This window comes from Barbus barbus (genome assembly GCF_936440315.1).
Source record: "Barbus barbus genome assembly, chromosome: 19".
Lineage (NCBI taxonomy): Eukaryota > Metazoa > Chordata > Actinopteri > Cypriniformes > Cyprinidae > Barbus > Barbus barbus.
The window spans coordinates 19,697,327-19,724,783 of record NC_136747.1 but is presented as its reverse complement, the minus strand read 5'-3'; the positions used below and the strand labels follow the sequence as shown (position 1 = coordinate 19,724,783).

The following is a 27,457-nucleotide window of genomic DNA, read 5'->3' as shown; positions in this document are numbered from 1 at the left end:
ACTGTGTTTCCAAACACAAGACACACCGGGTAGCACCAAGTGATGCAGTGTCTGAATTTACAGATTGCCCTTTCAAGACACTGGAAATGAATCAAGGGCCCTTGATTCACTAGCCTGAACACCCCTCCCCACCTCCTACCCCTAGGGCACTTAGGCATGCATCTCTCTCTCTGTAAAAGGCGCAGTTCTAGTTATTAGAGTATGATAATGAACACAGTGGAATGAACTGAGGGCTCACCACAGAGGAATCTAAATGAGTCTACATACATATACACTCACTGGGGAAAGGGCAATTAGTGTAGGCCTTTCTACCTGACCCCCATAACGCACACACATACACAAGAAGACAGAGAGGGACCTCCCACTGCACAACATGAGTACATATGCAGATATGTCGTGGGATGTGACTAATTGGCTAATCTAGTGCCTCTCACACACTTAATCATCTTAAGCACTTTTAAAGGGCTGAGCAACAGGAACGTAATGAGAGAAAACCGCAGACTCCCAGTGGTGCACAATGTCTCATCCTCTTTCGTTCTGCTCTCTCTCTATTTTTCATCTGTTTTTTTTTTTTTTTAACCATTAATCAGCGATTCCTAAATGCATCGGTTAATCTGCAATTGTTACCCATCTATACATTACTGACAGACTTGCTGTGGAATACTGTTTAAGTACTCTCCTTGTACATTCTTTCAAGGCTATCCAAGCTCTGTTGTCGTTTTTATCTTGACTGAGCAGGTGAGATACAGGAATACACTTTCCACAATCAAAACACAGAACACAAAACTTTCATCTGGCACCACTTTGTATTTTTTTAAATTATATAAAAAACCTAGTAATTGTTTTATGTAAGTCACAAATAAATGTAAGTTATAAATAAATTAAAAACTATATATTAAGTATTTTGTCCACGATGTACACACTGAGCAAAACATTACATCAGAATATTACTGATTGTTTAGAAAGGAAAGGATGCATTGTGGATACACAAACACATACCCGGAGCAGTGGGCAGCCAATGCTGTAGTGCCCTGGGTGTTCGGTGCCTTGCTCAAGGGTCTCACCTCAGTCATTGTATTGAGGGTGGAGAGAGCGCTGGGCATTCACTCCCCCCACCTACAATCCCTGCCGGACATGAGACTCGAAACCGCAACCTTCGGGTTATAAGACCGACTCTCTAACCATTAGGCCACGACTGCCCCCATTTATCATTTTAAAGCAATGATGCATCAAAGACTAATACATTCCTGCAATTTATGTTGGCCAGCTAGATAATGTTAATTGTGACACATTTAGCCTAATTTGCAACAACAACGTTCAATGATAAATACATCACAGAAAACTACACTACAACGTGTGCAAGATGAAAAAGAAGTAACATTTAGTGACGATTGCCATAATAACACAAAAGCACAAGTGACAGTTTCTCTCATCTGGCATGAAATTCACTTTCATAATACTTGCAACTGTAAAATACATGTATGAACAGTTCAGAAGTTTGGGTTGGTAAGTTTTTTTTATGTTTTTGAAAAAAAAGTCTCATGCTCACCAAAGCTATATTTATTTTATGAAAACTACAGTAAAACAGTAATTTAAAACAGTGCAGTAAAACAGCCTCACTAGAAAAACAGCCTTTTCCCAGCCTCACTAGCTGCTGCCTGTCTGACAGCTTCCTGACAGACAGGCAGCAGCTAGTGAAGCTGGGAAAATTCTCATCCAGCACCTGCACCATCAGCACTGGAGCTCCTCAGGGCTGCGTTCTCTCCCCACTGCTCTTCTCCCTCTACACCAACGACTGCACATCTAAAGACCCCTCTGTCAAGCTCCCAAAGTTTGCAGATGACACCACAGTCATCGGCCTCATTCAGGACGGTGACGAGTCTGCTTACAGACAGGAGGTTAAGGAGCTGGCTGTGTGGTGCAGTCTCAACAACCTGGAGCTGAACACGCTCAAAACAGTGGAGATGATCATGGACTTCAGGAGAAACCCCCCTGCACTCCCCCCACTCACCATCATGACAGCACTGTAACGACAGTGGAGTCATTCAGACTCCTGGGCACCACCATCTCCCAGGACCTGAAGTGGGACATTCACATAGACTCCATAGTGAAAAAGGCCCAGCAGAGGTTGTACTTCCTTTGCCAGCTGAGGAAGTTCAACCTGCCATAGGAGCTGCTGAAACAGTTCTACTCTGCCATCATTGAATCCGTCCTCTGCACTTCAGTAACTGTCTGGTTCAGCTCAGCTACCAAATCTGACCTCAGAAAACTACAGAGGGTAGTCCAGACTGCTGAGCGAATCATTGTCACACTCCTCCCCACTCTCCAAGAACTGTACTTATCCAGAGTGAGCAAAAGGGCTAGCAAAATCACTCTGGACCCCTCACATCCAGCACACTCCCTCTTTGAACTGTCGCCGTCTGGTTGACGCTACAGAGCTCTGAGCACCAGAATGGCCTGGCACAGGAACAGTTTCTTCCCTCAGGCAATCCATCTCATGAACACTTGTACATACAATTGTCAATTTGTATATTGTTATTCCCTATTTACTTGTTCTATTTTTATTCTTTTATTATCTGTTTTTTTTGTTGTCACTGTCATCCTGTGATTTCTTTTCAGGGTTCTTAGCTGAATAGAACATTCAAAAACTGTATTTATTCGAAATAAAAATCTTTTGTAGTATTACACATACTTTACTGTCATTTTTAATGCATTCTTGCTGAGAAAAAAAGGACTTAAGTAAAATAAAAATAAATCTTACTGACGCCAAACAGTAGTTGACATCAACAGATCTTTTATGTTTGCATGTCTAAAATGACTGGATGACATCTTGATTGGCTGGGTGGGTTGAGATGCTTAAGATAGTTATGACCTCTGCAGTACATGTGAGACCAGGCCCGTCTAAAGAGTCTGCTTGTCCATGTGTGTGAACGCACAGACGTCAGTGTGGGCCGGTTTCACCGCTGCTCTCTTTACAGCTCCTTTCATGTCCTGTTAATAAGAAAACCGCAGCACCCAGCATTCCCCTTGTAAAAGAGGACAAATTAAAACCCAAATATGAATCACACTCAGCATGGCTGATGCTCAAAAGTTGTAGATTTTCACCGAGGTCAGACTGGACAGCACATCGTCTGGGCGGCTAATTACATCCATTCATGGCATGTCCCTATGACTGCTGCTACTTCCCAAAGGCCTCATTCCCAGTTTGGTTTATATAAGTAAAACCTATAAAACCTAGATGGCTCTGTTTGAAACTATCAGAGGATTTCTGATGAGTGTAGTAAAGGTTTTTAAAGTAGATGACCCACTACCTTTCGAAAGTTTGGGGTCAACAATTTTTGTCTGAAAGTATTTCTGAATTCTTTCAATTTGAAAGAGCTTACTACTTATTAAAGAATCCTGAAGAAAAATGTATCAGTTTTCATGAAAATATTAAGCAGCACAACAGTTTTCAACATTGATAATAATAAGAAATGTTTCTTGTGCAGCAAATCAGCATATTAACATGATTTCTGAAGGATCATGTGACACTGCAGACTGGAATAAAAATTGCTGAGAATTCAGCTTGGCCATCACAGGAATAAATTCTATTTAAATACACACACACACACACACACAAGTTATTTTAAATTGGAATAATATTTCACAATATTACAGTTTTTATTGTATTTTAGGTGGGTGAGACTTACCAACCCCAAACTTTTAATTGGTAGTTTAATTACATTTTAATTTGTACAGAAGGTCCCAACAGCATGGACTAGATGTTTGCACATTACTGATAAGTTCAAAGAATTACGGTGTGGACTATGAACTCTGTGCTCTATAATTAGATCATGCAAACCAGACATCTATTGCTCTTATAACTATGTAAACTAAATCAATACATTATTTTTTAAAAACATATAGTAGAGCATTATTATTCACTAAAACTCACCATCTAGAACAGCTATAATGCCTGCATTTTCAGTTTAAAACGCGCTTACCCAGCTACAGTCTTTAAGCTCTTAACAACCGACAGTCTCAGTTAAACAATTAGTGCACTTCTAGTGTGTAGGACTGTCTGAGGCTACAGCCACATAACTGCACATCACGAGCATTGGTCATAAAATTAAGTCCTACAATTAAATGTTGGGGATAAGAGCGGTTTTAATGACCTCTGCGCTAGTTCAGACTGGGTTGGCCTGTCTGAGGCTGTCTACAGACACAAACAGCCGGAATATTAAAAACACACGAACGAAAGACCAAAAACACCATTAAAGAAAAGAACCCACGGATGATGCCTTGTTTTGTTGGCTTTTTGATTGTGATGATGGAAATAAGGGCATCATTTGTAGAGCATGACTGTGTGTGAGCATGTGGACAGAACAATGGTAAAAAAAAATCAGCCAGACCGCAGACACCGGAGGACCAACATCAGGACAGGAAGTGAGAGGGCAGTGAAGGGACTAATTTGTTTCAGCATTAAAACTCATATGCTATGAGTTGTTGTATTTCTTACATGTATGCCTGTAAATCTTTGATTTTCTTGTTATAGCTAATGTATGTTAACCTGAAGGTGATATCAAGTCCCTTGTCCATATCTAACCCAGCTCAAACACACCAGCCCTTCAGTTAAACCGACATCAAACGCAAACGCAGCCTTATTAAACTTTCATATGAACGTTGGAGAAAGTTATATATAGCATTACATCAGAAAGGTAATGTTTGAATGCTAAAATAGTAACAGATTAATTGACAGACAAACATAAGCCATTTGTAGGCTGATTTCCCTGAAAAACAGCCTATAAATACTGCAGCTATCAAAACTTTGATCTTTTTGTTTGAGCATCCCGACCAACCCTACAAATGGACGGGACTATCTTTTTCAGACCAAAAGCAGATGTTTAAAATTTGATTGGGGATACAGATATTATACACTTTGCCTTAAAGAGATGACAGTTAATAACACATTTAACTTCTTTATTGAGGACATAATACGAACAAGAAAATTTTTGTATAGAAGACACACCATGATTCTTGAGCCATGGGTGAGTGTATGTGTCTAGCACACAGATGGAGTCGGTCTCTTCTTAGTGTGAGTCTCAACAGGACCTCTATAAAGTAGAGACAATTAACACTGCTCATTATCAATACAGCACCATTACAAATATACATATGTAAATACACACCAACATGACTTAAAGCCTTTTGTTTAGAGGAAAAAAAAAACAGAATGAGAGAAATTGTGGTCATAATTTAAAAAAAAAACAAAAAAGACAGAGACATCAGTGTATAAACTATTTAGTGTAACACAGAGGTCAGTTTTAATGGAATAGTTCACCCAAAAATAAAATTTGCTGGAAATTTACACTCAGGCTATCCAAGATGGAGATTAGTTTTTTTTTATATTGGAACAGATCTGGAAAAATGTAGCATTACATCACTTGCTCACCAATGGATCTACTGCAGTGAACGGGTGTCGTTAGTCCAAACAGCTAATAATCCACAAATAATCCACACGACTCCAGTCGATCAGTTATTGACAAGCTGTACATTGTTTAAATAAACAAATCCATCATTAAGGAGTTTTAACTTTCAGTGGATGCTTCTGGCCATAATCCACAACAATGCTTCCTCCAGTGGAAAAAGTCCTTGATCTGTGCATATTTCTCTCTTGATTCAGATAAAATGACCTTTTCAATGGAGAAAGCAAAATTATGGACAGAGGACTCTATTTTTAGCTGGGAGCAGCGTTTTGAAGTTAAAAGCTCCTAATGGATTGATGGATTTGTTTGTTTCAAACTGGATGGATTTGTTTGAAACACACAGCTTTTTACTTCACAAGATATTAATTGATGGACGGAAGTTGTGTGAATTACTTGTGGATTACAGTGATGCTTTCATCAGCTGTTATCAGAACTCTCATTCTGACGGCACCCATTCACTGCAGAGGATCCACTGGTGAGCAAGTGATGTAAAGTTAAATTTCTTTAAATCTATTCTCATGAAAAACTCATCTGCATCTTGGATGGCCTGAGGAATAGTACATTTTCATCATTTTTTTATTTCTAGGAGAACTATTCTTTTAATGTAACTATTCCAGAAAAACAAAAGGACCTACTACTTCTTTGTAAAATTTTTCACAGTTTCGATTCAGTTGAAGCACAACTGAAAAAGATGAGGTATGACATATGGATCCATAAACATTTCTAGCAGCGTCTGATCAGGTCCTAAAATCAATATTGGCTCAGAACTGGATTAAATTACTGGCTCAGAGTGGAAAAGAATGACTGTAAACATTTGCAGGTAAATGTGTGAAGGAAGCAAACTTGAGTAACAGTTTGAACCGGTCATAGTTAAAAACGACTCTGCAAAGTTTTAAATATCAAAATCTGGCAACAACCTGAGAGGGGCATCGGACTCTCGATGCTACACTCATTAGCTTCAACATGCCTGTAACATCCCTTTGGAAATATACACACATGCATATCAATACTAAACCAGCCAGTCATAATGTCCGTTTCTCACACAGAGTCTGGGTCACGTCCAATGGACCTACTACACCCCCTCGTCTCGTAAAAACTGGAAGACAGAGGAAAAGTCTTTGTTAGAGTAGCCATGAGTAGATCTGGTGTGCCAAAGAACCAAGAGGAATTGGGGTCCGGGTACTGGTCGCCGTATCCTGAGCAAAACCAAGATCCTGAGAACACAATTTTTTTGTTTTTTTACAGTTTCGCCTTAAAATCATTTAGACTTGGTGTCAATAAATAAATAAATATGATCAAAAGAAAAATGCTTCCAATTACTTTAGCCATTAGTTTTGTGCCAAAGCCTCCCTGATAGTTATTTGCTGAGGGCACTCCTTCCATGACACCTGGGACGGGGTTATACTTGTCACTAGACCAACATCGCCCTGAACTCATGTTCAGAATCGTCGCCAGCAGCTTTGGATCCAAACCCAGTCTGATCAAAAGAGACAGACAGGTCAAAGGACAGAGGTCAAAAAGAGCACTGACCTTTAGGCTCAGGACCAGATCATCCCTAAGTGGAAAGCAGGCCTGGATAATACAGTATTGATATTTAACAGGAGCTGCAGTTCATCATTTTCCACTCTCCCGCTTGTTGTCCCCCCACACAAATGCAGGGTAATAAAACTCTGACACAAGCAGCTGTCTTATTAACTCGCCCCCACCAATCTGTCCCCCTCTAAAAGAAACCAGGGTGATTTCAGTCCTGCATTTAAAGTAGATCTGAGTGAAATGGGCCTTGCTGCTTTACAAACCATTGTGCACCCAAATAAGACAGTATAATAACAAAACTGACAAGACAGCAAACACAACATAAGATTGTGACATTGTTTGAAGAAAGCTGCTGCCGTGATGATAAGTGCATGGTTTCTAGGGCCTAGTTAAGGTACTTGTTTAGTACTTTAGTCAAAAGAGCTCACCTTCAAATGTAGTAATAAACTATGATATTTTTTGCCTCGTAAAGACATTAATAAAATTGTGAAAAAATAGTATTCATTTTGTATTGTAGAAAAAACCCTATTCATTTAATTTTCATATGTTTTTTTAAAAACTTTAATATAAGTTTTTGGAAAAGGTCTGATCTAATCACTCATTGTAATCACTACAACTACAAATGTAATGTATTAAGGCCATGAAGTAAAAAATTACACTTTGAAAATAATGAATATTTCAATATATTACATATAAAGGATACAATTTGAATACATTATAAAACACTTTCGAGTCCCACTTTATATTAAGCGGCTACTATGTACTTCAAAAAATACAAACAATCTACTTATTGTGTTCATATTAGATTCCAAAACACTTTTGCTGCTATTGAGGTGGGATACGGGTAAGGTTAGGGACGGGTTTGGTGGTATGGGTAGGTTTAAGGGTGGGTTAAGGTGTAAGGGATGGGACAGTGTAATTATAAATGTAATTACAGAAATTAATTACAGATATAATTAGATGCAGGTATTTTTTTTAAATACAAGTATAATGTAAAAACATATGTACACAATAAGTGCATTGTATCAAATGATTAATTTAAATGTAAGTACTAGTTAAGGCCAACTAAAGTGGGACAGAATTATATTCATTTTACTTAATTGGTAATATTTATTTTATTATATAATTATATTGCATATGTTTTTGGGCAGTCACTACATGACGTTTTTAAATCTGAGCTAGACTTGGCTTTTGACAAAAAGGTCAAAATATCTGAAAACACAAGAACTTTACAAATAATAATAGTTTTTATTTATTTTTTCTACTAAATAATCAGAAATTGTGTCAAACTGTTTTATCAGGAGATTAGTCAAGAATTACTTTCTTTTTTCATCATGATTTCAGGACAGTTGTCTCACCCTGACATTTCTGATTTCATGCCCCCTAAAACTTATCAAACTATGTTAAATTTACTACGAAATTAAACTATGCTTAAAGTAGAAAAAACATTTAAATGGCATTGTTATTTATGAATTGTATTTTTCTTGTATATTACAATAAATGAATAGCTAGAACAAAATAGAGTCACATTACTGACACAAACACCACTAATAAAGAAAATTAAAAACTGTCAACCGGCTCTATTTGCGGAGATAAAATAAATAAATAAATAAAAAATTAGGTGGCAGTTGAGGAGAAAAAAAAGTGGGAAATCTGAGGATGATGTGTAACTGGGCAAAGAGCTGCCGTCTCTTGCTTTAACAAGAACATAAATATGCCCACATGAAGAGCGCCTCGACACACGCGTGTGCGCGCACACTCACGCCAGAGCGGCAGCGGTGGTGAGACAGTAAAGTTCGCCTTTTAGCTTTCTTATGTCTACTACACTATGATGAGTGTTTAAGGGCAGTTATACAGTAACTCCACCTGTCTCTCATTCAGGGGGCTGCGCCTTCATATACACACTCACACACACCAAGACTTTTATAAGTCTATGCAATAATTAAGAGACAAGGACACAGATTTCTTTCCCCTTTCTATTATTCCATCCATCCGTCCCACACTGTCTGTTTTTACAGACTGTTTTGGAAAATTAAATCTCAATGTGTGTGTGTTTGTGAGCGGTGCTGTCATTTGACAGTTATTTTTTGGGGGGTTTAACGTCTGTAAACAGCCCACTGACTGACCCTGTATCAATCTCCCGTTCCCTCTCGCTCTCTCACTTTCCCCCTTTATGTCTGTGTCTCTTGGGGACAACCGGTGACATATGTTCAACATCGTCCCCTCCTTCCCCCCAGCTCACACTCATACACACACACACACACACACACACACACGTTCTGGGTCAGTGACTGAAAAGGTTACTGCCTCAACTGCAACCTGGCTTCTCTGCTACACCACAAATCACTCTCTCGGCACAAGAAACGAGTGTCTGTGTGTGAAGGGGAGGCGCCTTCACTGTTAAAATGGTAAACGTAATTTTGTATAGCGCTCATTCTGCTCCTATGGATATTATCTAAACCATTTACACATCGAATTTACATGAAAGAGACTTTCAAAGGATACTTGTGAAAATGTAGCTGATGAAATCGAGTGTGAAGTGTGTGCAGGTTAATACCACAGCAGCAAGGGAAAGGAAAACAGATGTGAGCGTCTAGTTAAACAGGTTGAGTGAATTACAGTTAAAGAAAAAGGAAAGGAGGAAATAAACTACCAAAATGATCAAACATCAAACGCCTGTAAAGACTTATGTTTATACACTATGCTTCTTGTTCTCATTTCATCTTCATCAAACCCTGGTCCTCACAAGATTATAAACACATAGTCTTATAAGCAAACACACACGAGCCACAATTTTATTAATGTCTTTAAGAGGCAACAAACGAGTTTATTACCAAATGTCAATTATCTTTTTAAACATCTGTACACAGGCTGTGTGTGTGAGGGTGCTTGTGTGGTGGATGAACTTTCAAAGCCTCTCAATTGTGTGTATGTTGCATCATTAAAATAAAAAATAAAAAGACGGGCTCATTCTCGGTTGTAGCTGCTGGTCTTAAAGGCAACAGCAGCATATGCATGCATAAGTGAAGATAGATGGAGAGAGAGAGAGAGAGAGAGAGAGAGAGAGAGAGACACTTTTTCTCCAAGCAAAACATCATGCATGACCAGAGATATCCAGCACTCGTTGGGAAGAAAGTTAAGAAAAGGGCCTTTTTCTACAAAGAGGGTACAATTTGGTGTCCCATTACTCTTTTAAAACAGATTTCTCAAGAATTTCTCCACATAATCGCAACTCAATATTGAATTTATTGCCGTAAATATTATTCAGTTAACTAATTTTACTAGGGAAGAAAAGTAAATAATCTCATTTAATTTATATATGTACAGGTCCTTTTCAAAAAATTAGCATATTGTGATAAAGTTCATTATTTTCTGTAATGTACTGATAAACATTAGACTTTCATATATTTTAGATTCATTACAACACAACTGAAGTAGTTCAAGCCTTTTATTGTTTTAATATTGATGATTTTGGCATACAGCTCATGAAAACCCAAAATTCCTATCTCAAAAAATTAGCATATTTCATCCGACCAATAAAAGAAAAGTGTTTTTAATACAAAAAAAGTCAACCTTCAAATAATTATGTTCAGTTATGCACTCAATACTTGGTCGGGAATCCTTTTGCAGAAATGACTGCTTCAATGCGGCGTGGCATGGAGGCAATCAGCCTGTGGCACTGCTGAGGTGTTATGGAGGCCCAGGATGCTTCGATAGCGGCCTTAAGCTCATCCAGAGTGTTGGGTCTTGCGTCTCTCAACTTTCTCTTCACAATATCCCACAGATTCTCTATGGGGTTCAGGTCAGGAGAGTTGGCAGGCCAATTGAGCACAGTAATACCATGGTCAGTAAACCATTTACCAGTGGTTTTGGCACTGTGAGCAGGTGCCAGGTCGTGCTGAAAAATGAAATCTTCATCTCCATAAAGCTTTTCAGCAGATGGAAGCATGAAGTGCTCCAAAATCTCCTGATAGCTAGCTGCATTGACCCTGCCCTTGATAAAACACAGTGGACCAACACCAGCAGCTGACATGGCACCCCAGACCATCACTGACTGTGGGTACTTGATACTGGACTTCAGGCATTTTGGCATTTCCCTCTCCCCAGTCTTCCTCCAGACTCTGGCACCTTGATTTCCGAATGACATGCAAAATTTGCTTTCATCCGAAAAAAGTACTTTGGACCACTGAGCAACAGTCCAGTGCTGCTTCTCTGTTCAAAAGTGGCTTGACCTGGGGAATGCGGCACCTGTAGCCCATTTCCTGCACACGCCTGTACACGGTGGCTCTAGATGTTTCTACTCCAGACTCAGTCCACTGCTTCCGCAGGTCCCCCAAGGTCTGGAATCGGTCCTTCTCCACAATCTTCCTCAGGGTCCGGTCACCTCTTCTCGTTGTGCTGTGTTTTCTGCCACACTTTTTCCTTCCCACAGACTTCCCACTGAGGTGCCTTGATACAGCACTCTGGGAACAGCCTATTCGTTCAGAAATTTCTTTCTGTGTCTTACCCTCTTGCTTGAGGGTGTCAATGATGGCCTTCTGGACAGCAGTCAGGTCGGCAGTCTTACCCATGATTGCGGTTTTGAGTAATGAACCAGGCTGGGAGTTTTTAAAAGCCTCAGGAATCTTTTGCAGGTGTTTAGAGTTAATTAGTTGATTCAGATGATTAGGTTAATAGCTCGTTTAGAGAACCTTTTCATGATATGCTAATTTTTTGAGATAGGAATTTTGGGTTTTCATGAGCTGTATGCCAAAATCATCAATATTAAAACAATAAAAGGCTTGAACTACTTCAGTTGTGTTGTAATGAATCTAAAATATATGAAAGTCTAATGTTTATCAGTACATTACAGAAAATAATGAACTTTATCACAATATGCTAATTTTTTGAAAAGGACCTATATATATATATATATATATATATATATATATATATATATATATATATATATATATATATATATATATATATATATATATATATATATATACACACACACTGAAAAAAACAATAAGTAAGATTTACTTAAAATTTGCGTGTGCAAAAACTTGCAAAATAAAAATGAAGTAAAATGTAAGTATTGAATTAAGTAAAATCTACTTAACTAAGTTAGGTAAAATTAGCAAAGGAAATAAGTAAATTTAACATGGCCAGTTAGAGATTGATGAGTAATTTTTACTTAATTATTTTAAGTTAAATCTGCAATACTTAGGTACATTTCACTCAGTCATGGCTTCTAAAATGTACTCATTCAATGTAGTACTGAGAAACAACCATGCTATTAAAGCATTTGATTCACTTACAAACATGTAAGTAAACAAGCACACAGCTTGTTATCCTTTTAAGATAATATGTCCAATCAATAGAATTATTACCCATATGAACGCAGAGACCTCAATACTTGGTACACCATACACAATGACGGTGACAATCAGTGGATAGTGTTTGACTATGAATGGGTCATTTTGAGAAGAAAATCAACTCCAGATGTCACAAAATAGTAAGTTACTAAACCTAACAACAAAAGCAATCATAAAACAGTGTAAATACATCTCAAAAACAGCAAAAAACTTATCCTTATTAATTATTCATGCCCAAGTGCATGATGGGAACAATGGGATCATGACTTTGATATTTACTTAAATTATCCTTGTAAACATAAACAATTCCAAGTAAAATATACTTATAAGTTCAAACTTTGATTTCTACAAGCTTAAATTGAGTACTAATATAGAATTTACTTTAATATTTTAATTGTTTCCTGAACTAAATTAATGTAGAAATTACATTTGTTTTTATGTAGTATTTACTTTACCAAAAAAAATCATTTTTATATATGATATGCACACACGATTTGTAGTGTTAATGGCAAATCGAAATAAATTGTCAAACTAATATATTTTCTTTTTAATATTTGTGAAATTGAATTCAATTGAATAGGTTTAAAATGTAGATGTTTTCAATTTTGGCAACAGGCCAGGAAAACTTGTAAGCTCCAATTAATAGGAGCTTAATTAATGAAGAATAAAATTTTACACACATCTATGTATATCCTTATAAATACATGTCATATATACTTTTTTTCCCCTTTAAGTTTTAGGCCCAATTTTGTACCAAATACAATGAAAGTTGTAAAAATTAAAGTAAAAACCTATTGAACAAAAGATACTACAGGAAAGGTGGAAAACCAACTGATAATTCTCCATAGTGAAAGATTATTTTTTTGTCTTAAGCACCTATTTGCTTTCCACTTGAAAGAGAAAATCATAATATCTTCAAATAAGTCAAACAAATTTTCTATGTGCAGTTTGCTGCATGAGGACAGGCTGCAGTGCAGCATGGGAGATTTATGACAGCCAGGAACCCAAGGCATCTAAATGAGTCTGTACAAGTGCATATGAGTGTGCAGATGCCTACAAGCTCCTAACCCAGAGAAGAGGGATGACATCGCTTCATGCATACTAGATTCTGAGAGTGCATTCAAGCGAATATGAATGCATATCTCATATGTATGAAGAATATTTTGATCCGTTTAATCCAACCTATTAAACTGTATTTGCAAGAATAAAACAAAGACAGACATTTCAGACCGAAGGTCAAAATAAAAAGAAAGTAATTTTTGCGAATATATGTATTTTTGTGCAATAAGAGGAGTGAACCTTATTTTAATTATTTTTTTCTTATTTAAATAATAAACAAGTAATGGCATGACCCCTTTACTTTTCAGTCTGTTTCTTATACAAAGCAATTGTGTGGCAGTTTGAAACTAGAGCAGGCTACATATGAACGACTTTTTAATGCTTTTTTCTCATTTTTTGAGCTAGAGAGCAGCCTCATTCACACACATACACACATCTTCACCTAATTCCAAGGTTCATGGTCTCCGCTGTACCAATCATGCCAATTGCTAACAGCATGTTGTTGCAGATTTTCGCTGCCTGAAAGAGAAAATTGCAAAACATCAGTTCAGCCACAGAATAATTTAATTTAGTAACCTTTTATCGATAGTACATAAGGAATTTGTTATGCACCACATAGTGCTTAGTGTGTTCCTTAAATAGGTCATATGATGAATAACCAAATCTTTTTAGGATACTATAAATACATACTGTAAATGAGCATTTATGGTAATAAAGCTACAGCAACTTGGACATAACAGATGAGCACTTCTACACATTCCATTTACATGTCAAAAACACTTGCTGTCACCTACTAGTGTCAAAGGCACTTCAGACACTTGACACAGGACAGATGCTTTTATTTTGAAAAGGTATTAAAACTAATAATATAAAAGCAAAATGAGGAAAAGTTTGAAAATAGTTTAAAATGCACTGTAAAAGTTAACTTTTTAAAGAGCTCTCTGATCATTTTAGACAGATCTTAACAGATTGTGTGGCCCATTTCAGCATGGATTTTTTCAAAGGGTCAAAGGGTGATAAAATTGACCTGATAATGGAAATATGACCTGAAAATGAGAAAATCATAGGGTAAAAATATGAGCCCATTAACAGACAACAATATCTATTAATGTGTTATAACAGAACATACTGAAAAAAAACATCATCTTGGGCATTTTAGAATATGGTATGATTGCAAAAAAAGTCTTTAACCCCTTTCACACAGTGGTGATCCCAGAAAAATGTGCCTTCTGTGTGAACGCAAACACGACCCGGGATGCGCACCTAGTAACATTGCTGGGATCAGTCCTGGATTGAGCCCTGTGTGCATCACAATGATGTACGATTCTTTGACCGGGTTCAACATTCACGACAAAAAACACCTCTGCAAACTGTAAAGAAGCAGAGACAAGAGAGCTCCTTACTATCTGCGCTGAAACTGAGATAGTTCTCCAGCTTAGTGGAATGGTACAAGTCACATTACACGTCACATCCCGATGTAATAGGATGTGATGTCCTCTGCACAATCTGACTTTGTTGCAACCTAGAATTAAACTGCTGGTCTCGTCTGGCCAGAGGAGAACGGCACACTCTTTCAACACACTATTTCCCTTTTTTAATACTGTAAAGCTGCTTTGACACAATCTGCATTGTAAAAAAATAACGGTGACTTGACTTGACTGACTAATGTGTGTTTATGCGATCTTTATGGTTGTGGCTCGAAGGGATACAGCTATGGCCAGAAAATAAATGTATTAAGTAACTTTGCTACCTATCACATTCTGTTATATTAATGTCTACACCTACCCCAGCCCTAAACCTATCCCTTACAACAGGGGTCACCAGACTCGGTCCTGGAGGGCTGGTGTCCCGCTGAGTTGGACCCTGCTCCAACCCTAATTAAACGCACTTGAACCAGCTAATTAAGGTCTTACTAGGTATACTTGACACTTGCAGGCAGGTGTGTTGAGGCAAGTTGGAGCTAAACTTTGCAGGACATCTTCCCTCCAGGATCAAGTTTGGTGACCCCTGCCTTACAATAATGCAAATACAGTAATTATTGTTGTTCAGAGTGTCAAAAATGACACAATATTGATGTGTGCATGCCCAAAGCTGTATCCCTTCTAGCCCTAACTGATCTTTAGAGGATGTATTCACTTGATGTGTGTGTATGCATGCACAGATTCAGGAAAATTACTGGCAGTGTGAATGAACCATACTCAGACAATCCTGGGACAAATTATAATTTTTTTTTTCTAGAATCTCTGTGTGAAAGGGGATTTTTGAGGTCCCATTACAGGCTAAAGGACATTCATGTTTGATTGTACTTACCCGTCCACTTCTCACTTGGCCACAGTACACTACATTTGCTCCCATACAGGTGAGCAGCTCCTGGGCAGCATTAAATTCCTCCTCGACTCCACCCATCATGAAGGTGAGTTTAGCCAGACTGGCTGCACCAACACCTGAACAGAACACGATCATGACTAAAAATCATTGCAAATGTGCTCAAAATCACTAAATGTCAGTTTTCAGTGTGTATATTTGTAAGTGCTGTGGTGGTACCATTATAATGATGGCATCAAGATTATGTCAAAGTACTAAAAAATTAAATAACATCTATAACCATATTAATTTATGGTATTTACATCTTACTCAAAGTAGTTGAAAGTATATAATGGGAAATGTCAACATGGCACAACAAAAACAAAACAATATTACGAGCATATTACATGTTCAAAGATGCAAAGTTTTTATGATGTTATTTCCTCTCTACAATTACTATACAGCTGAGGATGATTATAGAAAATCAAATGTAACCTTCTAATTTAACTTAAGCAGGTCAGGATTTAGTCAACATTGTGTGTGTGTGTGTTTTGGGGCAGAGGAGGGTGTTAATATGCTGTCTGGCACCAGCGGGACATCATTTGAGTGTTTGCCTTTAAAAGCCGATTGTCCAAATCATCCTTCACAACTCTCTGAGGACAAGAACCTATTGTCCTCCTCCCCACAAACACATAGACTTGCGTACGACAGCTGTGCCTAAAGCGACACTCCTCCCCCTAAGTGAACACACCCCCTGGGGTATGAGTGACAGCTCTAAGGGGTAATTAACTTTACACTTTATCATGTTCAATTAAGCGCCACGCCTTAAGAGGACCAAGCGTGGCCAATCACGTTAAAGCGTGCCATGTTCTACATGGGAGGGGTGCTTTTAATGCTGCTGACATAGATATGTGTGTCCAGGGATTTGCCAGATTAGAATGCAATTAAAGCAATAAAATTGGCCAGATTTTTTAAAAAAGACTAAAGCCTCATCTGCTGCACTGAAATCCCTAATATCCACATAAATAAACACACAAACACGATCCAATTTATCCAAATTTATATTACACGCTGGATACAATATAAGCTCGAAAAAAGGCATGTGCTTTGAGGTGAGTGGTCTGTTTGTGTGTGTCAACACTAATGAATAGGCTGTTAATACTGAGAAGCTAATAATGTTGAAGTTAATTATTAAAGACCAAGAGAAAAGAGCTGATGCACGATAGATCGAGTGAAATGGAGATAAAGAAAGAGAGTGAGAGAGAGAGAGAGAGAGAGAGAGAGAAAGGAAAGGAAAAGAGAGACTTTATGACTTCCCCTGTATTGATTTTAGCTGTACTTATCCGTCATCAATAATTCTCTCATTAGCTAAGCGCGTCTGTCATTTCCCTTATGCTACATAGCTTCTCAAAGAATAAACGTGTGTGCTTGTGTTTTGTTTATCTATAAACAAGCATTAATATGCAGTTTTACTTAAAAAGGCACACTTTTTCAATTAAACTGGTTTATCACATTTAATGAAGACATCACATTAAAGGGTTATTCCACCCCAAAATGAAAATTTTGTCATTGATCACTTACCCCCATGTCGTTCCAAACCTGTAAAAGCTTTGTTCATCTTCAGAACACAATTTAAGATATTTTGGGAGGCTTGTGACTGTCTTATTGGCTGCCAAACAATTAACACCGTCAAGGCCCAGAAAAGTATGAAAGACATCGTCAGAATAGTCCATCTGCCATCAGTGGTTCAATCTGAATTTTATGAAGCGACGAGAAAAAATTTTTTAAAGCAAAGAAAACAAAAATAACGTTCTGGTGTGGTGCGGCTGACACAGAACAGCGTACGCAGTTTGCGTCCAGCGGATACTCTCCAAAATGTCGCTATGGTGACGCAGAGGAGACGAATTGTAGAATAAAGTCATTATTTTTGTTTGCTTTGCATACAAAAAGTATTCTCGTCACTTCATAAAATTAAGATTGAAACACTGATGGCAGATGGACTATCCTGACGATGTCTTTCATACTTTTCTGGGCCTTGACTGTGTTATTTACTTGGCAGTTCATGGGACATTGTGTTTTGAAGACGAACAAAGCTTTTACAGGTTTGGAACAACATGGGGGTAAGTGATTAATGACAAAATTTTCATTTTGGGGTGGAGTAACCCTTTAACACATTTACAATGCTAATAATAATGCATGGAAAGTTAATGCAAGAGCAATATGAAAATGAAGACAGATCAAAGCATAAAAACCATACAAAAATCAAAAGATGATTCTAATTGTTCAACTGCAGCATTCTGCAACAACTTTTTTGTGTCCTCTGAAAAATGTAATTGAAACTATGTATTTGTCTCAGGCAATGTTAGTTTTCATATTGATAAAAAAAATAAAGTCAACTGAAATCTATATTTTGGTTACATTTTAATGTATTTGTGTATTTATTCAATCATTTAATAAGAGATATAAAAGTTGGTTATCATTGCAAAAAAATCTGATGATCCCACACCTAACATTAGGCCTAATCTTATCTAATCTAATCTAGATCCACTCCATTTCCACAATTTTTGCACATAATCAAATCTACATTAGATTAAAAGACTAAATCTATAACAGCAAATATATAATGAAGAAACCCACATGGACGTGAACTCTGACGGAGACGTACGCAGTTGTTTGTGGTGTCAGGTACAACAAACTCTCTTTCCAGCATCTTAAACACACACAAAAAGCCACTTAAGTCTGGAAGCGCTTTTTAAAACACCGAAACGTTTCATTAGTGGCAAAGTTACATTATACTACATTTGTGGATATGAGCCTCTTTTCCCAGGCAAAGTGATACGGTAGAGTTTAAACCACCTCATCGAGGGTGTAGATCTCAGAGCCTTTATTGTGTGTAAATAAAAACCCCATGCAAACCTCTTGTCGTCTTTCTACAAGCCTCTAGAACTGCTGACAGTAATAAAGACTCTAAATGACGAAATCAGTTCTTTTTCAGCCCTCCCCACCAGACGCATACACAAATTCACTTGTCCTTTTTTGCGATCTATCAGCTATCCTCCTGAGCTGATCAATAACTTTCTTTTTGACTGTAAAAAGACCAACATTGATCGCAAACAGACAATAGGGATTTGAAAGCGATTGTCTCTCTAAACGACTGTGCTGGCAGGGCATTAAAGAGATCTCAAGAGAACATTCTAGGAACCGTTCTTATTGTGTTTCCAATACCAGAAACACTGCTGTAAAAACATTAGATAAACCTCGATAAAATAGACACTATATCAGAGGATGTCAATGATTCATTTGGTTTACGATCAAAGCTATATTTGTCCATATTGGACATACAGTCTTCATTCCACCTAAAAGTTTTGATGAGCCAATTTAGTTTTTCTCATGCTACACAGAAAATTTACAGAATTCACCTAAAAATGAACATTCTTTCATAATTCATAATTGCCCTCGTGTTGTTCCAAAACTGTTTGACTTTCTTTCTTCTGTGAAACACAAAGGAAGATATTTTAAAGATCTGTTTGTCCAATGAGGTCCAAAGTCAATGGGGTCCAAAACAACACTGAACAGACAAAAAAAAAAAAAGACAGACACAAAGCTTCACAATCTAGGGGGAAATCTGTCATAATTTTGATAAAAAATATTCTACCATTAATTGTGATTTTAAGATTGCGATTTCAAATTAGATATAAAAAACCCTCAAGGTAAATACAAAAATATTTATTTTTTATTACTACTACAAAATAAGATAAATTACTATTGTAATAGTCATTGTAATAATGTTAATAATAATTTATTTGACAGTACAATTGTAAAATTACAATAATAATATGAATAATTATGGCTTTAAATATCAGTATTGTATTTAAACCGCAGAGAGGCCATAAAGCTTCTGTTTTGTTGGCAACAGTCGGTTTATAAGTGATTCTGATTACAAGTTTGAGAAGATATTTGGTGCAATTGTGTTCTAAATGCACATCATAAGCGACCTAAACTAAACTCAGAGAAGAGATGAACATTGCATGGAGCAGCATTTACTGCATCATGAGCTGCTTGCGTGTAAATGAACAAAGTGCCACGTTTCATATTATATTTAATTAAATCACAACCTTTGCAATTAGGTAATCGCACTAAGCCATAAATCACAATTTCGATTTTAATTCAGTTAATTCATACTGCCCTACTTATACATTTTTCAAAATGATCTTCTTTTGTGTTTCCCAGAAGAAAAATAAGCCACACACGCTATGAGTGAGTAAATGACGGCAGAGGTTTCATTTTTGGGTGAACTGTGCCTTTATGAAACTTTTTTTGGCTTTTGATGCAGTGGGAACGTTCTTACTAGTGTAACAGGAACAAACATATTTACTAGCTTCATGTGGCTAAACCTATAATTACGACCAAAAGGAGATATTTTCTCAGACAAATTAAAACACCAAGCAAACTTAATACACTCCTTTCTGCATTTATAAAAACACACACACATGAGAACTAGACAAAGATAAATAGTTTCTACGCCAGCAGCCCTAATGTGGTGTACTGACAGGTTCACAGGGGCAAAAGAGTGTGCCACCACACACAAACAAACGCAAACTTTCACACGGTCACAAGAGAGTCTTGCACATATTATCTTCATCATTCAGATAAGTAGGACTTTAATCACCACCATCGTCACCCCCATCCTTGCCACGCTACCGCATGGTCCCTTTGAGTGCGGACAACAAGTGAAGAATGATCTGGAATCAATGATCCCCAGGCCAGGAGCCATCAGTATATCGGCTCCTAAAGATGCTGATTAGCGGCTCTTCACACATGCACACATGTTCCTTGAATAGCACCATCATCAGCATTTTAAAATTATCCATAATTGAGGACTTAATAGCTGCTTAACAACACTCATCTTGTGGATGACGGGTACACACATTTACACACAAACACACACTTTTGGGAGCCACAGTGACTGTTTAAAGTGGGAGAGGGGGGTTTTGAATGACAGTTCCTCGACAGGGGGCATAAGTGCATACCAGATGACACCGGAAAATGATGGACAGCTTTTCATTCACTTCTTAGTGCAGCAATCATATACACTTCAGACTATATAGACATTAAAATGCAGGCTTTAAAATCTTAATCTGAAGTCTTTAAATCATTTTATATCTGATAATTCTTTCCTGGTCAGACTCAACATCATAAACACACAAACACACGCACGCATGCACACAGTGCTATAAAAGTCCAGGGCTAGACAGCTGCTATGAGTCTGTTTCCATCTGGAGCTCAGGACAGACACCGTCCACCCCCTTCACACACCCAGTCTCCCAGTCCCTGGCCTTCCCAGCGAGGAGCTTGTTATGCTAATTCCTCTGTCACTCACCTATCTATCAGGCAGTCTCTTCCTCCCCCTCCTGCTCCGGCCAACAGAGGGCAGAGATATTAATGAGCACGCTCACAGCGTCCAAAAACAGCACAGGGAAAGCTGATCTACATTAGGACATATCTGGGGTCCCACCTCTCCATGAGTGATCTTGTTTCTGGTCAATCTAAAACCCAGATTTTCTATTGTGAAGGGCATCTGCTGTCCCATCAGGATAGCCAAGCTACAGTTATGAGTGAGAAATGTCAATGCTATCAGCTAACAATGTAACTGACTTCATTAACACTGTAGCTATGAAACATGAAAACTATTATCAGATTCACACATATTTAAAAAGAAAAGGGGGGACATGGTGTGCTATTTATGCTGAAACAGATAAAACACCTAAAAAAATTGTTCAAAAGATCATTCAATTATAAACACATTATATGCATATAATACACACACACACATATATACATATATATATACACACATACAAACACACACACTTCCAAAAAAAGCACAGAAAATTATTATTAGTTTTAAAAATGTTTTACTAATTCATTATTAAGCAATATATTAAAAACAAATACATTTTGGGAGCCCCCATAATAATGATAATGTATAGGCAACTAATTTCTGAAATTATGTAATTATTATGTAACATAATAATGTACGTAAATTTTTAGTATATTAATAAAACTGACAAACATGCACCTACAATAAACTTTTAGGCATGAGACATCATTGCTAAGTATGAAAATGTAAGAAAATGGATGTGATAAACCCAATCATATTTAATAGTCAAAACTGATCTGACGAAAGCAATCATTCAATAATAAAATCTAAATATCTTTTTAAGCCTGTTTGGTCACGTGAGGGACGTGACACAGAAATATTTCACTATAAACTTCTAATGCATTTTGAAAGGACCATCTGAAAGCCAGAGATTGTCACTTTCTTCTTTATTAGCGCTGATCTACATATGGGCCTGATGGGTGAAGGCAGGGTGAAGGCTGTTCCATCGAGACGGCTCATGCATGCAGGCTGTTAGATCAGTGATAATAAATGAGAGGAGAGAAGAAAAGAAGATCATTTCGCACATTCAGAAAGGGCCTAAAATTAAGTCAAGGAAAACATAGGGGAGTTTAACTGTTGAACGCAAATATAGCAAGTGACCACGCTAGAAAAATATACATTATGAGTTACGTACGTTAGTAAATACTGCACTGACTTGAGGTTAAGACACCGTGAGAGCAATGCACCAACACAGCCCAGCAAAACCAGATCTATCCCAGTCCCACCACACACAAAACTGTGACACAAACGCTCTCTCGCACAGAAAGTCGAAGTTTTCCCACCGTGAGCTGCATAGTGAGAGTGAGCGACAGTGTGGCCGCAATCTCAGCAAAAACCGAGGAATGTGGGTAATTACTGTTAACTAGCCAAGCACTTGTTAGACGCAGCAATGGCCACACACCCCACGTTTCAGAGCGTGTGACGTTAGCCAGGGGTTTGTTGTGGGTCCAATTCTGCAACAGCAGACAGTGAGGTTTGTGCCTTTGAGTTTATTACAAATCTGCGAAAAAAAAGACAAAGAGAGCGAAAAAGAGAGTGAGACCGAGTTTGTTCGTCATTTTATGAGTGTATTATTTGAGAAACACAGGCTGATGTGCCAAACCTTAGTGACGCACAGAGAGACAAACACAAAACCCAGAGCATAAAATAATATCAAAAGAAAATCAGTGTAAAAAAATACAACATGATCTCACACACACATGCAAATTCTCCTTTCCACAACAGAGACCTTATGTGAGAGGGCAGGAGATGGGAGATCGCTGGGAACAGACACAATGGCGTCATGATGGCTGGAGTGCCACCTTCTGGACACACTGTTTATTTAAGTACTAGTGCTGCTGTGTTTTGTAATGTGGTCTGATAAATGCTCCCCATAGACCTGATAAAAACGTGGAGGCTGATCGGCTACGAATCTGTTTCCCCGCAATACTGATAAATATAAACCCTCTCTTAATGCAGAGTTTTCATGCCGTGTTTGAATTTACTGAATGTAACGCTTCATCCTAGTTTTAGTGTGTCATTTTTTACTTTTAATGGAGTCTATAAAATACATCTGACCTGACTTTGGCTTTTTTGCCAAATGAATTGCTCTTGGACTTGTAACAATAACTTTTTGCAAAAATAAAATAAAATAATCCCCAAATTTGCCCTCCCAAAACATTTTAAAAGGGATAGTTCATTCTAAAATGGAATTTACTCTTGTCTGTACAATTGCGATAAACAGGCACTGGGAAAAAAAAGAAGAAATACTGAATAAATAAATTAATAACGACATACATTTTGGCCATTTCTCCACAACATGCTATTTTATGGTTTCCAAGGACTTGAAATAAAGTGCCCAAGTTTTATACCTATTTTTAATCACCTTTGTGCTTTTTAGTCCTCATTCACGCTCATTATACTGAAAAGAGTGACCAGATTAGTCTTAAAAAAATAAATTTATTAATAAATAATCCACAGGGGAAAAAATCATAAGGGTTTGGAATGGCAAAGGCTATGAGAGAATAATAACATTTTTCTTTTTGGGTGAAGTATTTCTTTAAATCTTGCATGATTTTTTTTTAAGTTGTTACAAGTCTCTGACTCCAAAAGGAAAGTATATAATCTGAGGAAAATGGTAAATCCTCACTGCTAAAATGTTAAGGAAGGATTAGATCACAGTCTAGTCCAAGGGCCTGAGAGCATACACCCATTCACTTTTTTATAGCCTAGTCCACACACAGGCTCTTTAAAATCTTGTCTGCACTACAGACGCCAATCAGTAAACATACATCCAGCAAACCTTTAATGCCTGAGGAGTTTCCCCACTCACACACACACAAGTTGTGCATCTTAAACTTGTGCTTGTCCAGGGCAGTTTCTCAGCTCTTTATGGCCTTTTATCTACATGAAAGGCCCTGGACTGGGAGAGCCAACATTATGGCTCCATCAAAGTGAAAGCTACTGACAGCGCTGCCCTCCATAACGGCTCAGGCCATTAAAGGCCCTGTCACAGAGCCTTCCCAGAGAATCTGCATAATATAATGGAAGTGTGTTTGTGTTTCTGGAAAATTGTAGGTTTCTTTGTCTCAATTATTTGTACAGGAAATGATTCTGCTATTCTGACACTAAGGTAAACGAATACAAACCTACATTCAATTATTAATGTGCATTAAGAAGGAACTAAAATTACCGTATCAATTTAAATAAATTTTAAAAAAATTAAACTTCTTGAGTTTGTATTGCTATATCTAACTTATCTGTGAGTAGAGCATTAGCCATATGAACAAGCTTCTATAGGTACAGGAAATTAAAAGGAGTACAAAATAAAAACTGACAATCTGACACATGTTCAGCACATCTGTGAACCTACTGACCACAATAAAAGCCTTAGTGAGAACACAGTTCAATTATTAAACAACACATAACACAGTAATTGCTTCTCCACAGTGAGCACGTCCAAGAAATTTAAACAATGAGATTGTGTCAATCAAACTGAGCGACTATTACATAGATGGTAATAAGAGGTTGTTTTCAGGTCGGTCATACCTCCTGACACCGGAGCATCCATGAACACTGCTCCCATCTTCTCAGCAGCAACAGCCATCTCTTTGGACACTGCAGGGTCGATGGTGCTGGAGTCAATCAGAACAGTGACTTTTTTTTACCTTCCTTAAAGAAGAGTGCACAATAAAACAGAACAATGTTAAATATCATCATAACAAGAAGCCCAGGACTATTTAAATGAGCCTAACCTGTTGCGATATCCAAATTAGACATGTTACTATGGCCTATGTTTTATACACATTTGCATGCTCATGCTTCTTTGATGTTTGTTAATGGTAACAAGCCATGCAGGTAAACAATAAAATGTTTAAAATAGCTGTATAATATACTGTATACTGAATAAATATTATGCAAAATTAGTTCATTTAATATCATATGGAAAAAATTATGAATGCACTATATACTACCAATCAAAAGTTTGAGGTCCGTAAATGTTATTTAATTACATTTTTGAAAGAAGCCACTTATGATCAGGTTTGCATTTATTTGATCAAAAATACAGTAGAAACAGTAATAATGTGAACTATTGTTATAATTTAATAAACTGTTTTCCATTTTAATATATCTTAAAATGTAATTCATTCATGTGCTGGCAAAGCTGAATTTTCAGCATCATTACTCCAGTCTTCAGTGTCACATGATCCTTCAGAAAACATTTGAATATGCTTATTTGGTGCTGAATAAAGATTACTTCTTATTATCACTATTGAAAAGTCGTGCTGCTAAACAATTTTATAGAGTCATACATAAATAACATACATTATTAGGAGTATTTGATGAATAATGATCAATTTTGTGTGTCATTGCTGACTAAAAGAACACAATCATTCAAAAGTAAAAACTTTTCTGACCCCAAACTTTACATATAAGGCACCAGTCAATCAGCGTCAGTGATTAAAAAGCCAATATTGGTCAACTACTAGCCTGAACTGCTGTAAATAATATTCTATATAATGTTACGTTAGTACTGCATTTTACATGCAGATATTCTTGGAATTAAGGTAGATTTAAAAGAATTACTATATTAAGCCTAGACTTGTAATCATACAGTCAGTGGAAACTCCTTAATCTTGAACTATTCTTAATCATTATAAATAATAGACATGTGCTGTGCAGATTTATACCCAATTTAGACTAAGTTTGGTAATGTAGGACAACAGTTTCTCCAATATATTAAAATTCAGTCAGTAGCGAATTTAACACTGTTGAGAGTTTAATGTGAAAGGATTTACTTCAGTATGCCATTGGGTCCTGTGTAAACCTCAATGACTTTGGGGCTGGACGGTGGCCACTTCAGCAGGGCAATCCAGGGTCTGGGAGGACAAGCAAGGGCAATTATTTGCACAGCCTCATTCACAGAACTGTACAGTCTAGATGTTGGAAAGACGTGATAGATTTTGTGCATTGTTTGAGAAACAGATACTTAGACCTGCGCTCCTGAGTCCTGAAGCTCCTTGAAAGACAATGGGAAGACATCAGTAGCAATGACAGGATATCCATGCTTCAGTAAGTTTCTAGCCATAGGTGTACCCATGTTACCCAGTCCAATAAACCCCACTGGGAAGCCATTGATCGACAGGATACTGAAAAACCACACACAGAGAGAAATCATCAATTACAGTAAAATAAAATCCTCCCTATAGACACAGAACGCTATGAGAGTCAAATAGTGCACCGAAACTGGCAATAGAACATTTTTTAGCCTATCGTGTCTATAAAACAGAGACTTACTGGAGCAATTTTGTAAAAATCAATGTCAGTATATCATAAAATCCATGGAACAACACATTGAGCACTACTGAGAAGTCTATGCAAGATTTCTTAACCCTCAATATCAATTGCTCATAAAGACCTTCATATCCTTACAGATCTAGATGTGTAGAGGAAAACTCTGATATAGACAATACAAACATTTATTTTGTATAAAATTACTAAATGAGGTGACAAAAGCTGAACTTGGTGAAAAGGCTGAGACGCGTATTTATTTTGATTACACCGTTTATTTGATTATTTAGCTTATAGTTTGCAGCTGAAAAAAAATAACTGTAACCCATGAGCTCCTAAACACCAGATGCATTGCACATTTCTGAACCTCAAAAAGTAAACAGTGACTTGCTTATTGTGCACAATGTTTGTTCATATGCTTTGACATCCAAGTCAAAGCATATTTCATACATGTTGACATATTTTGCAAAAATACAACAAAACAAAACAGACATTTCCATACTGCTCTTTGCAATAACATTAGCGGCGCTTTAACAACCTTGGTCTGTCAATGGATAATTAACGAGGAAACAACATACCCAAAGTGAGCTCCACATGTTTATTGCTTCTTTTATAAAAATTCCGATACCCTCTAAACAAAGCGTCCATGCTTATTTCTCTTGAGCTCCTCATTAACAGCACGAGTCAGGAAACTCAGGGGGCGGGTCCTATGATTGACAGCAACATTCCTCCAATCACTGATAAGGATTTGCGTCCCAACCAATTAGATCGAGATCGTCATTGAGATATCATGCAGTTTCTCCCAGAGTTGCAGCTGTGATTTCGATGATACTTCTTAAAAGATTAAGGGTGCTTCTCAATATCCCTCCTCGCTTCCTCGCTCCTCCGTCCTCCATCCTATGACCCGGAAACCGATCAAGCTTAGCCATCTTGAAGGACATCTCAATTCTCTAATTGCACCGTGAGGAGGCGAGGAACGAGGAGTGAGGAGCCTTCCAAAGGAGATATGAGCGAGGATACACAGG

The 27,457-nt window shown here is 37.4% G+C and overlaps 1 pseudogene across 1 annotated transcript; it reads right to left on the bottom strand.

Moving 5' to 3' along the window:
* Positions 1 to 6,537: 6,537 nt before the first annotated feature.
* On the bottom strand, positions 6,538 to 27,080 carry LOC306885126 (3-hydroxyisobutyrate dehydrogenase, mitochondrial-like; annotated as a pseudogene). Its single transcript has 8 exons — positions 27,011 to 27,080; positions 26,137 to 26,290; positions 25,940 to 26,020; positions 24,690 to 24,812; positions 15,728 to 15,861; positions 13,860 to 13,936; positions 6,786 to 6,942; positions 6,538 to 6,679 (listed from the first exon to the last, which is right to left on the bottom strand). The product of its transcript is annotated as a 3-hydroxyisobutyrate dehydrogenase, mitochondrial-like (transcript).
* Positions 27,081 to 27,457: the final 377 nt, after the last annotated feature.